The following is a 14620-nucleotide window of genomic DNA, read 5'->3' as shown; positions in this document are numbered from 1 at the left end:
GGAGATACAAATCTGTCAACATTTGCAAAGTGGTTGCAAAGCTGTGAAATCCAATATAAAGACAACCAAAGTTGGTGAAGCCAATCTAAATGTAGCGACGCACTGTGCCGTTATGGGCTATATAGATGTCGTCACTATACTGACACCAGTGGAATTAACCATCTTGGAATAATGCATGAACCCAAGTTGGAATAATTTTCTTGTTCCGACATCGCCTGAGTGCAGCATTAAATTATAAAACATCTGGCAGTGAATAAAAGAGTGAAGCTTAGAGGAGATAAGTGCGACCTATGGAAGAATGCACAGGACGTAAGCCAATGGGGTAAGAACAAGAATGGCTTCAAACATGCTCCCCAATTAGAGCAATGTACTACATCCAAATATACCTCGGTAATTTGGCTTATTATCATATCACAGTATGGAAGAACTGCTGTAATGTCCTGGCATCATACAGCCTCTCCTCACCATACACTCCATTCAGCTTGTTTTGCAGAGGATTTATCTTTAAGGGGGAAAAGGAAGGAGAAATATTGGAAGAGGGAGGCGGAAAAGAGACAGGGCCTCTGAGGACCCCGTTGATTTCTGTCAAGTGAGCAGCATTTTAATTCTATGTGCCAAGGCCAGCAGACTACAGATGGACATGCACACATAACCACACACACTTTTTATTTGTGGATGTCCTCTGCCTTGCTCTACAGTCAATCTAAAGCCTCTTTCGGACAACAATTAGCAGGTAGTCTGCAATTAGAGGTCCAGTGTGTAACTTACCCTCAGTTCTCACCATTGGTGGTCACTTAAGTTGTGTGTCCACATTATGAAATGGTTAGGTTTGATACGGTAAGTATTTTTTTGTGTTTACATTAGGAATAGTACCAAAATAACTGGCCCCAACCATTGCGGTACAACACTTAAATGGTACATTATGGTCCATGATAGTCAGCTGATGGAGGTGACAGAAAAACCTCCCTTCCTTGCGACAGGTGTTTCAACGCCAACAGTCTATTCTCATACAAAGCTTGACGTCTTGTTGAGACAAACAGCCACAATTGTTGTCTGCTGTGTCATGTTTGATGTCACCATTCGATTGTTGCACCAGTACACCATCATACTACGTATCTGGGCACAGCCTTCACCCTGCCAACAAAGTTCTCAATCGAAAGGCGAGCCTGACCCAGAGCTTTAACGTTCCAAACCATACCGTACTGTACCAAACTGATGGAAACACAGCATAATTCATAATTCTACCTTTAACACCATTCCCATTGACAGAGGTTTTTCACCCCTGCCTGAGCTGCACACGAATTGTAATGCCACAAATGTGCGAGTCAGGAAGAAAACACAACTACACCATGGTTTATTGACAATGTTGCACTGATTCTTTTGTATCTTTTACTTCAGTCTCGCTCGCTGATCCGATTGACATGTATGACAATGACATGTTATGACATGTAATGATTGATGAAAAATACTGTGTTGTAACAAAGTAAGGTTCACCACAACCATGGCTAGTATGAGTGTCCATAACATGAATCCAAAAATTAGGCAGCAATGTGCATCTTTGTCTGCAGACAAAAAAGAAATTAGTGTGTTCACCAACACTTATCGGAGCTGAAGCCAATAAAAAGTGCTTTACAGAGTCTTTGACTGGGAGTGAATACAGAGTAGGCACATTATTAAGATCTTAATACACTAATGCTGTGTATCCATCATGGTATGGTTTTGTCTGGTGGCCTGGGTCAGGCTTGTGTTTCCACTGAGAACAGTACCCTTATTTGGTAGGTGGGCTGTGTGCTGTGCCTGATGGCTACGTAGTGTGACGTCATACCAGTGTGATGCAACAGCCAACAACATCAAATGCAACACAACAGACAACAATGGAGAACATCCAACAGATCTTTTTTTTCCTTCTGTCTCAACAAGACGTCAAGCCGTGCGTCGCGACTTCCATAGGATATTTACACCAAACTCACGGGAGTGACCTTTTTTCTGTCGCCCAATCAGCTGATGGCACTGTGCCATTTTACTCTGGTAGCCCAAGGGAAAGGTGTCAAAGAATGGAACAGTTTAATAGTTATAATCACCAGAGCTGTCCATCTGTAGCCCGTTCAGGTTTTCTAACTTTATTCACCACAGTGCCGTGTATATCTATCTTTGCTAGGTATACTGTCAGGGGTCTTCAACCTTTTTTCCTCTGACAGCAACACTGACAAAATTAAAATGGCCGAGAGCTCCTCATGTTTTTTTGCAATTATACTGGAGTGTGTCCACTTAGGTTCTCTTTTATGGAGACTTTTAAATTCAGTCTTAAGACAGTCTTGTTCTGAAATTTGGTTAGTGAAAATAGTATGACTTTTTTAATAATTTAGTGTTAGAAGGGGCGGGACATTGAAACCTTTGGCGAGCTACTTGGAAAGGGACTGGGAGCTACCGGTAGCTCAAGAGCTACGCGTTGGAGACCCCAGAATGTAGTATATTGCTGACAGTGCCTGGGACTGATAGAGCGTGTGTGTGTGTGTGTGTGTGTGTGTGTGTGTGTGGTGGTGGTGGTGGTGGGGAGTGACAGGCAGTGACGGTGGGTACACAGCGTAACCTTTAGAGTGGAGCCACAGGAGCATGACGGCCAGACTCCAAGGTAACAGAGAGAGAGACAGTGAGAGGTGCGCTGGGGTTGTTGGGGGGAGAAGGAGAAAGTCGACAGGTAGGGGAGACAGAAACTTCAATGTATTTGTGTCATCTGCTCTTCTGTCTGTTTGCTTTGCTGTGTCCCTCTGCAAAACTGTACCAGACAAGAGGTCACATAAAAAAAGTTTTGAGAACACACTTATTGACCATCTCCCTGGGTGTAAGATGACACAAAAGACAGATCTGGATTTCTGTCTTGGAATAAAAACAACACCATACCCACACTTTTTTGACAGCATCGCTGCTTAATGTTATCATTACATTTTTGCATTCAACTTAGAATGCTCAGGTCGCAGCCCACAGAGATTTCTGGAGGGGTGCAGAATACCAATATCAGTAACAGTTATTAGTGATCCTGCAAGTGTAACTAGACAGAGACGGGGGGGCTGCCAATAATCAACAACTGCATCGCACTGCCAACAGCAACAATACGAAAACCAAAACGCTCACAAAGTAGCACAAAACCACACCGTTAAACTTTGACAAAACGGATGGAGAGAAGTCTGATGAACGTTGAATCACAAATAAATCACGTTGACACAAAAAAATACATTTTGTCAGTGAAGACAGTGAAACATGGAAGTGGGATTATGTTGATACAGTGCTGCATGAGTGCAGAATGTGCAGGGGGATGACATTTATAGATGGCACTGTAAGTGCAAATGTGTGTATAACACGCATACCCAAACACACAAGATGGCACAAGAAGAAAAATGTGAGACCAGAAACCCTGTGCCCTGACTTGCAGAAATTAAATATGTTTTTTAAAATAGAAGCTAAATTACACAATGAAAGACAAACCAGAAAGACGGACATGTAACATGTTTTTAAACATTTAAATGTACTCCAGTGTGTACTGTGTGCTGTGTTCAGTGTTCGTTGTTTTGGATTGTGGCTTATTGTTTTATTTGATTGTTTTTTGTTGCATATAATTAGAGTTTTTACCGTGCAGATATACACATTCTAATCTGTACTATACACATACACACTGACTACATACACATATGTTCACATGACACACATAGAGTCCATATTCATATGCACATACCCAACCAGATGCACACACACTACTTGGGCCTGGGCCTGTGGCTGTGAAAAGCCTTGCTGTCTGCTGTGGTCCTCTCCCAGGCTTTGGGAGAGGATGGGGAAGAATGCTAAAGAAACCAGGAGAAGCCAAGCATATAGTTCCACTGTGCAAGCTGGGGGAGGTGGAGGCTCAAAGTGAGGGAGGAGAGGATGGATGCTGCTCACCACACAGCTCCCTTTCTCTTTCCATCCCCTTCCTCTCCGAGCATCCTCTCAGTCTGCCGAGACCCCATGTGTGTCAGCCAAGCAGTGGAGCATCTCCTCTGTTTATTTCACCTTTTTTTTTGCTGCTGCTCCTGCATTCTCTCCTTCATCGCTTCTGTCTTTTCCTTTCTTTTGTATTTGAACTATTTTTTTTTAAGAGTGGTGCAGAGGTAGGCATTACAGAAAAGTAAAGGCAATACAAAAATAAGAAGCCGAGGGAGTGAGAGCAGGAGGAATTGGAATTGTACTGTATGCGTGCACAAATGATCCTGTGAGAACAGGATTATCGATTTGATAATGACCGGATTAACTCAGGAAAGAAACATAAACCTAACTTGTGAAGGTAGACTGACCTAGTGGTCCTACAGAGAGGTAGCCCTGGTCAGAGTGTGTTTGTGTTGTTTCCTGTTAAACTTCTCCTCTGTAGATGTCAGCTGAAGAAGGAGACTTGGAGGCGGAGACATGCAGGAAGAAGGCAATTACTGTTGTGGAGCATTTTGTTTTGTTTGTAGAAGCAGTATTGTGTGGCCTGCTGCTAATGAGGCCCCGCGAGCTTGTTAATAATGAATTGGGCAAAAAGGTGACACAGGGACTGTGTGTGTGTGTGTGTGTCTGTGTGTGTGTGTGTGTATGGTGGAGGTGGTTGGTGGTGTAATCTCACCAGACCAGTGTTGACATTCTCTCTGATAGGCCCCCAGGCTGAATATGGTATCACAGCACTGTTTGATATTGATCTGTACACACACACACACACACTCACACACACACATTTTTCCTCAATCTCTGTGCTGAAGCTTTTGCATCGTGTTGCTGTAAACTGTGACTTTGACTAAAGCCAATCCAATCACAATTCTCTGATCAAAGGTCCAGTAACATTTAGTACGATGTTGTGGCATAAACTGAATACACCTACCATAAGAATATTTATAGTATTTAAATTTGTTTGGTTTTCTTAGCTTAAAGGTCTTTGAACACTGGACGTGGCAAAATATACAGGACGACCTGGTGAATAATTAATAAAGTGGTTAGCTGTGAGTTTGTCAGAAAAGGAAGCATCTTTTATAAAAAACTTTATAGGGAAGGGCCTTGATCATGGAAGCAGCAATCTCATCTTGCTGCTGCCTGAACTGACAAAGAATCCAGAGCACATGTTTTGCATTTTGAAGTGAAGCTTATTATACAAATGAAGAAAATGTCATCCTCTCTAGTACGTGAGCAGATAAGTTGTCCATTTGTTACTTTTGGCAGTATCTCCGTTCGATGTCACACAGGACCTTTGATGAAACTTTGTCAGTGTGATCACGTTAGCACACTGATCTTTGAATTGATTACCATTGTCTCATAGAGCTGCAAGAATTCTAAGTCTTTTTTTTTTCATCGTGTTTGTTTTTTTGTTTTTTTTTAGATTTATTGTATTTATTGTATTGTTTTTGTCTCTGATTGAATCAATTTCAGCAGGTTTCCTCCCAACGGCAGTGTTGTTTGTCAACGCTAAAGAGCTCAAGGATTTGGGATCTGATCTGAGAGCCGACTCACCTGTGTTAAGTGAAAGAGTCACCTCTGTATGCAAGTGGCTTGCTCTTTGTGTGTGTGTGTGTGTGTGTGTGTGTGTTATTTTGCTGTATGTGTTTAGTGCAGGAGAGAGAGAATTATCACTCCCCTCACTTTGGTGTCCAAACGAAGCCCCACATATTCCTCCAGGCTAACACCTCCCTGAGGAAAGAGGATCAGACAGTCTGCGAGAGGAATAAAGCTGTGTGTCTGTGCGTGTGTGTAACCAGCAGCTGTGTTGAAAGGTTTAGTTTGGCATGGACCAGAAGGACCAAGGCTTCTCCTTCATTACATTTCCGCCACACCAAAGTTCCTCTTTGTCTCTCTCTGTCTTCATAATGAATACAACCTGATGCTTCCATTTCTCCTTTTAGCTTTCCAGTGTACTGCGTGGTTGTTAATAGCCTCTGTCAACACCAGCGGTCTTTTTTCTGTCTGTCAGCCTGCTTTTCCCCCCCATTATCTTTAAAATGTAAAAAAGAAAAAATACTTTCAGCATCCCGCTTTTCTCTATATAGCTGTCTCTTAATGACATTTTCTCCCAGTGCATCATAAACCTTTTCTTCTCTCTTGTCTCTCTCCCACTCACCTCTGTAGAGACTGTGACCAAAAATATACCGTCTTATTTAAAAAGGCATATTTGTATGCCTCCCTCCAGCCATTAAGTTCTTCCTCTCGTCTTTGGCCTCCTTTCATTTTTCTTCCCATTCTTTTACCCGTTTGTACATGCAGCCACTGAGAGCAGAGACGTGAGGCGCGCGCTCCTCCTAAGGTATTACTCAATCGATTTGTCTCTTCCCATCATCTTCGTCTCCTGTCTCTGTCTTCCATTCAAGAGACTAATGGACAGACGGGTATTTTAAACCCGTTTAAGTCCACTTTTCATACGACAGTCTCGTGCGTCAAGTGTATGCATCATGTGTTGGCAATCATGCATCTCAATAGCCGCGACTGTCTGCTGTCACCTTATCAAGTTGTCTCTTGTCGAACAACTTCACGTGTAGTTACCCTAAAGGTTTCTCATCCACTCTCTTACCCTCGCTCTCTCTATAGCTCCCTGTGTCTTCCGACAGTATCTCCCTCGCCCTCTGACCAGCCTGTCCCTCTGGGGCAGGGCAGAGGAGCACCCAGTGGACCACAACAGACCTTGTCTATTTCTGTCTTCCTCTCACCATGTCACAGGCAGCCTGAGGACACAGAGAATGACCCCCTCAGTCATCTCTCATCAGCTGGATTGACAGCTGTCAATCACATGTCGAGGCTGCAGTGTGACAGGGGGAAGCATTGACAGACAGCCACAGTGTTTGTGTGTGTGTGTGTGTGTTGCAACAAATATGCTTATCATTCACTAATATCCCATCTAACGTCTATCTATCAACCAGAGGACCAATTCTCTTGCAACTTATTTAGCAATTCTAAAAGTTTTGTCCCAGTGTTCCAGAATGTTTGATCTTGTAACCATGACAACAGAGGCCCAGTGTCCCTGCTGCCACAGGAGTGCTATTATGAGATGTTCCTATCACGGGGTGGAGAGAAACCAACTACATGGTCCTTCTGACAGGAGGACTTACTGAATTTGTTATCACTAAAACATGCAAAAGAGAAAACTCTACTGAATTCAGTCTATGATTAAAATACTAATGACTAAACAGTCATTAAAGTTAATCTGGTGAGATTCCGCAGAGTTGCTCTGTTCATTTAAAACATGCCTCCTGTGTTGTGTTATTGAGTAAAGCAAACATTTCCACACATCTGAATGCTTTGTAGCCGCTGGCAAAAGAGCAGAGAAGCGAGGATTTCTCAGCTTGCCTTTTTTTGTCGTGTCGGAGCAAACACGTCCATTGTTTGTCTGCATTATTATTCTTCATCCCCACCAAAGCAGTAATGACAAAGCATACGGATCAAACATTCTATTTCTTGCAGCCAGGTTGGAAATCATAGCAATTTTGTGCACTTGAACTGTATGAGGTAATGCCTGAACTGTGTTTTGACTACAACTCAAAACAAATGTAGTTTAGATCTCAGTTTTCTCTTATTAAAGACACTTGATATAAACTGCATTTTATCAGGTGAGCAATGTGTGCAGTTGCTAAAATCTGAAATCAGTGTTGCCTTGTGTCCCTGCCATGTTTTCAGTGAAAGCATATACATACCTCAGCCACCATCTCTTTCTCTTAAATATCAGCCATGCACACGTACTTGTTAAAAGACTGTCTCAGCAGGTAAACAATCCTTTAAGACTCATAATCATGATCGTACATAAACTATATATCAACCTCACAAATGTATTAAAGAAAAAGAAACTACTACTTACCTTGTTATATCCCACTGTCATAATCATGAAGAATTCTAAATAGTAAAGTAATATTAAATATAATAATATATAAATAAATAAATAATATATATTTACCATAAAGCAAATTTCACTTTTATGAAATATCCTGATTGAATTTATTGGATCTTGGATACAGGATGTTTTTTTATACCTTAAAGCGATAGTGTGCAACTTTTAAATATAAACAAATGTCCGTTAGATTTAAACTGTTTTGTCGCTCAATGATATTCCCACTCTGAACACAGGAAGTGATATTTTTTTGTTTACACATGCTGGAGTATGACTGAAACACAGAGAACCTTCCAAAAATGTTCAGAAGTGATTTCTTCTGTTTAGCAGTTCTGCAAGTGCCTCTTGTCTCCCTCCGTTTCTGTTACTACGACTCAATAGAGTTCCTTTTTTTAGATGACGGATGCAGCATACAAATAATGTGACATCATTTCTGTTTGCAAAGACCAAACAGAGGCAGAATAATAACATCAACAACATCATAAATAACCAGGAGTTATGAATTGTAGCGTGTAGCTATTATCTATGTACAAAATCCTCAGGTCGAAAATCTTGCTTCAGGGCAGAAGTTGAGTGGTAAACATGTGAGGAAAGTCTCTAGTTTCTTGTAAAATGAGGACAGGAGAACAGTAACCTGTGCCTCGTGTCGTGTAGAGGCCAATATTGTGTTTCTACATAACCAACCATTTCTGGTGAATCAACAGATCCACTTGCTGAACAATTAAAATCTTAATATCCTATGGCAGTAAAATTAAGACAGTAAATTATATGATTTCAAATCAACATACCAATAAGCCTTATAGGAAATGTCTCATTAATTAGTCATCCCTTAATTGGCCCTGAATGCCATTAGTGCACTGTGTGTGTTAACACATGCGTTCATTAATAACATTACCGTGCCAACCAGATGTACAGGCTCGATTAGTCTAACTCTTGTTGTCACATCAGCTGTAGCTGGGAGTGTGGGCTGTGCAGTGTGTGTGTGTGTGTTTGCTGAGAATAATATGACACCCATGCCCATGCTGATGCACAGGCTGGTTCTGCTTTGATCAATGGTGCCTGGCATTGGTTTTGGGGGGCTGTTGGAGGTGAGGTTGGGGGGTTGAGGATGGGGGTCTGAACCTCCCCCTGGTGCTGATGAAGACAAATGAGCTAACAAGACATGACGGAATTGCTTTTGCAAAGGAGGGGGGGCTGAATGCTGTATTGTGATATTGTGTTGAGGGCGGTTAAAGGGGCAGGTTGATTTATTGTTGCAGCCGGAGATAGCCGCCGTTTTACCTCCTCTCCCTCTTTACGTATTCACCCATACCCCTCGGTCTTTAATTACAGCCCCCAGCCTCCACCATTCTCTATCCATGTCCTTATTAGCAAAGTCACACATCATACACATGTCTACAGTGGCAGAGGACAACACTATGCATAAAACACTGCAGCCTGGTAAGGGTGGGGTTCGGGGACTGGGTGCCCAACTAGAGCCTTGTGGATTTAGCATTCCACCTTATGGTCAGGAAAACATAAATACAGAAATGTGGGAGAGTAATGAAGGCAGGGAAGTGAAGGTCAAAGAAGGAGCTAAGGTGGAAAATAAACATGGTATGGATGAAATGGTGGGCTGGAGGGAAAGGAGCCGATTAAGATATGTACATAATGGGAAAGAGAGATAGGGGATGACAAATGGAGAAATAGAGCAATCCTCAGAGAGGGGAGGAGGGGCAAAGCCATGTTAAATGGTGCAGGAGGCCTGAGAGTATAGGTGGAGCCCACTGGTCCAATCTGCTGAATTTATAGGAGGAAAAGAAGGGGAAAGGCACAAAAAAATGAATCAGTAATACAGGAAAAAATGCTGATCTGCAGTTTACCAGTTAGCTAAATACACTCTGCCACGTTGGATAATTACTTGGTCTATTTGTTCTAAAATGAATACAGATAATCTGCGCACTATAACAAGGCCAATACCCTTGTACCAGTAAGTGGACAAATTGCTGTGCAGGTCTACATTAGTGATTCTCCGCAGCGAAAATGAGAGACAGAAGGTGGAGAGTTAAGGGAGGGGAGCACGCTCACCCCTCACAATTTATCACTGCATTGCCATTCGCTTCTGAAATATCAGCCTATTAAAACATTCATTGAGCTGATTAAACTGCAATAAAATTCAACAAAATTTGCACTGACACTTTCAGTGCATGATTTATTAGCGAGGCCTTTGCATGTGCCTCTCCACAGCAATGACAAACACGGCGGTGGGAAAGATCAGATGCTGCTGCCACCTCTTGGCTGACTGAGAGATTAAGGGACTTCAGTCCAGTTTTCAGTATGTTTGTAACAGCCAGGAAACAACAGGATGATTTTTCTTTTCTTTCAACCTTGATGTAAAACTACTGAATAAACTGGGTAGACCTTCATTTTCATTTGTGCCGAACATGAACAATTTCACTTTAATTCAGTTCAGTTCAAACAACTTTATTAGTTCCAATACAGGCAAGTGGTAAAGAGGAGCTTGGTAAAGGCGACAAAACACAGACAACACACAGCAGCAAGTTCACCATGTGCCTATATAGTAAAGTGCCAGTAGTTGATAAGAAGCATGATAAAACATAACAGTAAGATATTAAAAATATGTTCTTTTAAAGATTCAAGATGCGGAAGTGGAAAAGGTAAGAGGTCAGACTGTAAAAAACACCCAACCCTCATTTATTTCACTGTGGCAGATGTGTTTTGTTTTGAACTGGTGTGATATTGATCCATACGGTTTATATGAATGTTAACTCTGGTCATGATGTGTGTGTGTGTGTGTGTGTGTGTGTGTGACGTTTCATGTTGCGGCTGAATATCCCTCATTTCACCTTCCATTCTGAGTCTGTTGGAGAACTTTCATAGCCTCAAGAGATACTAAGTTAGTCCATCATGGGCTGTTGTAGCGCTGACATCATCATAAAAGGCTAATCTGGAGAAACAAAAAATAACAAGTCATACAATCGGATGATTTTACACTGATGTAGAATTATATTATCTTTAATTTCGGCCTAAATGAAATTACTTAAGTTAATGTTACACACAGGAACTTCAAGAAGTAGGTTGTCAGATTTTACATAATTCAGAAATAAGAAGCTACACTTCTACCCAGGGTTACATGGTCCTTGTGCACGCACACATCCATATGACTGTCCCACCCTCTGTTTTATATTTTATAAAGCTTGAACCTTTTTTGTTCAGATGTTAACAGGTGGTGATTGAGAGTGAAATTATACCTATTTTAACCTAATTTAACAGCTCTGGAGTCATTGTAATGACTTGTTGCAGGGAGATTAGGGGGCTGTCTCCACTCCCACTACTCTCTTATCGCGGAAAACCAGCCTTGCAAGATCAGGGACTCGTGAGAAATATGTGCCAAGTACTGGCTATAGATAGAGGCAGTGTTATTTTAGATGTTCATCATGGCAGAGCCAGTGGAAAAGTTAAGTAAACATTTTGCTTTTTGCGAATGGCAATGGACATGGCTCCACAGCTTGTGTTTGCCAGCTCCATTGAAAATAAATGCACATGGCCAGGAGACACGAAGGGAGGGGGGAGTGTCAGTAGTGAGTTTTTATAAGAGTGAAGATAAAGTGGTAGACAATGGATGATGTATGTTTGCGGTGGTGTCATTAGAATATGTACTGTAGGAGCTCTGTAGAGAAAAGGTGAAGAAGCAACCAGACTTGCAAAGTTCAGTATATCATGTGCTGTATTGTGATCAGTGAAGCCGGCATTCCACTTTAACACATTTCCTTCCACATCTCTGATGACACATCAAGGTCATGATATGTTTTGATATAATACATTTCTAATGTACATCACCTTCAACTATCATGATGTGACAATTTGTGTATGTCTTTGCCTCTATATACCTAATATGTTTGTCTGTCAGAAAGCGATGACATTCTGGCTGATTTGAGACTTAGACTTATTTAATGGTATAGGTTTGATTTAATACATGTCACTGTGATTATGTATAATTAGGGAAGTGTGTGTCCTTAGAAAAGGAGCATATGCTTATTTTCAAACTACATTCTGTTCCAGTATTTCTTCTCAGACATGGAAGTCACCACAATGTTACAAACACGTTGCCTCATAGCCTGCTGTCTCCAAAGTTGAAGCATTAATTAATAATTAATGAATAATTAATTACTTTTCAAGTCCTATTAGAAATCTTATCAGTTTTTATTTGTAGCATGCAACATTTCAGGGCATTATTATAGAGAGAAAGAGAAACCAGACTGCCCACACGATGAGCAAGCACTTGGCCTAATTGGAGAGGGAAAAAACTCCCCTTTGACAGGAAGAGTTCTCTGGCAGAACCAGATTCAATGATGTGCAGCCATCAACCTCTGCCGTTTGCAGTGAAAGGAGGAAAAGAGGTAAAGAGAAAAAGAGAGAGGAGGGGAAATATGTGAAGGTAGAAGAGAGAGACAATGAGCAGATGTATAACATAGTATTTAAGCACTGTCAGACTAGTTGACAATAGTTATCAAACAGCAGCAGTTTTCTCAGTACTATCTATAGCTTTCATGTAACAGCCAAAGCACTTTCAGATAATTTAGTTTTAACTTATGTTCCAGTTAAAACTTAATATTCACTCGCACTTTGTCTAAACTAAAATAATTATGCAAAAGTGTGATTCTGAGACAACTATACCCACTAAGTAGCTGTTAGCTGTTACAGGCACTGGCAGGGCATGGACATACGCACAGTATTTGATTACCCACCATGCTTTAGCATTAAGGTCATTACTTCATAATGAAGCAGTGACAAAGCTATGAATACAGATCAGGTCCAGAGTTCTGAGAAGAGCATGAGGATGTGGTACCTTGCTGTTCTCTCAGCCCAATGGTTTCTCACTGTCACACTGCTGACCTGTCTACTGCTCTGGATCAGGAGGAGAATTCATGGTGCATGCACACAGCATGGATGTAAGTGTCTCTGCATGTTTGTGATGGGTTTATATTCTGCTGGTCTCTGTTTCAGTAAGTGTGTTTGTTTTATATTTAACTGCTCCAAACATTGCATTTGCCTGAGCATCATGTCTGAAAACTTTTGACATAATATTTCGTAAATTGTCATATAAACTTGCAGTACTCATTATGTTTGGGCATGATCAGTTGTGGGGATGACTGTGCACTTTAAGAAGGAGAGCAGTGTCTATTTATTTCATTGATAGCAGCACTGTGTGTCTGTGCCCTGAATCTATTTAAAGCCACATTCAACAGAAGAGCTTCCATTCTTAATATAATTTATTATAGTAATATAATATTGAGCTGTTGATGTTTTATAAAGTACCTTGTAATTTAAGGTTTCTTTATACTTCTAAATGAATATACCAGAATGTTCTGTAGTGAACAAATGTCATTGTCAAATGACTTCACAAAATGTTGTGTATCAGCTCCACACAACTTTCTCTGTCTTTCTCAGTACCAAAGTTTTTTTTAGTTTGTGTGTGTGTGTGTACACAAAAGTGGGACATTATTTAACATCAAGGAGCAGGCAGGGTGGCAGAAGTGTAAAGAATAAAAGACAGGAACTAACCCCAGGACACACACAACTTAAAAAGTACCATAAAAAATACACATCAGCAGACAGCATTGCTACTTTCACTTTACTGTCTCACTCTGTTTTTTGTGTGTATCTGAGTGAGAGTGGGTAGAAGCAGTGGAGAGAAAAAAACATGTCAGTAACCACAAGGTCGTAGAGACCAGAGAGTGTTTTTGGAATTACTGATAAAACCACAGGTATTAAATCTGTTTTGCAGGAAAACAAAACCTTAATAATCACAAAACCCCTTGCAACATAATAATTAACATAAGAATAATTTCTTCCATCAACAAATTTGATTAACTTGTGTTACTTGTTTCTAAAATTATAGGTTTCATGGGTGAGAGGCTTTACTTCTTAATGCGCAGATGTTTTCGTGTACAACTATTTTTATCTTCTTGCAACAAATATGCCATTGTTGAACTCAACAAATCAGATTCCTATACTATTTATTTTCCTTTATAAAGGGACCTGAACGATACATATGTGTATGTGTGCATATATGCTCTGTCACCACCAGTCTATCAGCTACAGTTCATAGCAAAAAATAAGGACAGTGGAAGTAAACTAACATGCAGAGAACAGATAGACAATGTTATATAGTGGTGTTATAAAGGCTTTCACAAACAATGAGTAGTGAGTAACAATGCATGAGCAGCTTGTCTCTTGTAAGAAACGTCTATCCTGTTAGTGGGAAACGGTGGTCTACACTGGAATGATGTTGTTTTTAAGTGTCTGATGATTCAGCTGTGCAATTCTCTCAGTTTGGCTCACAACATATTATTCTTTCTTCTTAGGTGATGATGACCTGTCAGGGTCTGAGTGTGAAGGCAAGATGTCTTCCAGTTTTGATCCAGCAGGGGATGCTGGTAAGTCAGACTACAGTGAAATGACTATCACTGCCAGTTTAAAAATGTCAAGATATATGCAGACCTCAAATGCTGTCTGATATTCAGTAATTGGGGATATAATTTGAGATACTGTATAAAGCCTAAAATGATACCCACAAGTGTTTCCTCACCACATTCACAGACACCATCATCTCGATGTCACTTGGGTACAATAAAATGACACATTTATTTATAGGTTCCAGTGGTTTCTGGCAACACAGAAAAAAACAATAATATTGTCAATAAGAGGATGATATAAAGTGGGAATATCTAAACAATGTTTTTGGCACCC

The 14620-nt window shown here is 40.8% G+C and overlaps 1 long non-coding RNA gene across 1 annotated transcript in view; it reads left to right on the top strand.

Moving 5' to 3' along the window:
- LOC122768717 overlaps nt 1-14301 on the top strand; it is a 33402-nt gene extending 19101 nt beyond the window's left edge. The window contains exon 4 of the long non-coding RNA XR_006360347.1: nt 14236-14301. This is a non-coding gene — a long non-coding RNA (uncharacterized LOC122768717). The remainder of the gene's footprint in view (nt 1-14235) is intronic.
- The last annotated feature ends 319 nt before the right edge of the window (nt 14302-14620 follow it).

The sequence above is a fragment of the Solea senegalensis genome, linkage group LG4, assembly GCF_019176455.1.
Source record: "Solea senegalensis isolate Sse05_10M linkage group LG4, IFAPA_SoseM_1, whole genome shotgun sequence".
NCBI classification, from domain to species: domain Eukaryota; kingdom Metazoa; phylum Chordata; class Actinopteri; order Pleuronectiformes; family Soleidae; genus Solea; species Solea senegalensis.
The sequence above is the reverse complement of the archived record's forward strand: the minus strand, read 5'-3'. Positions and strand labels throughout refer to the sequence as shown.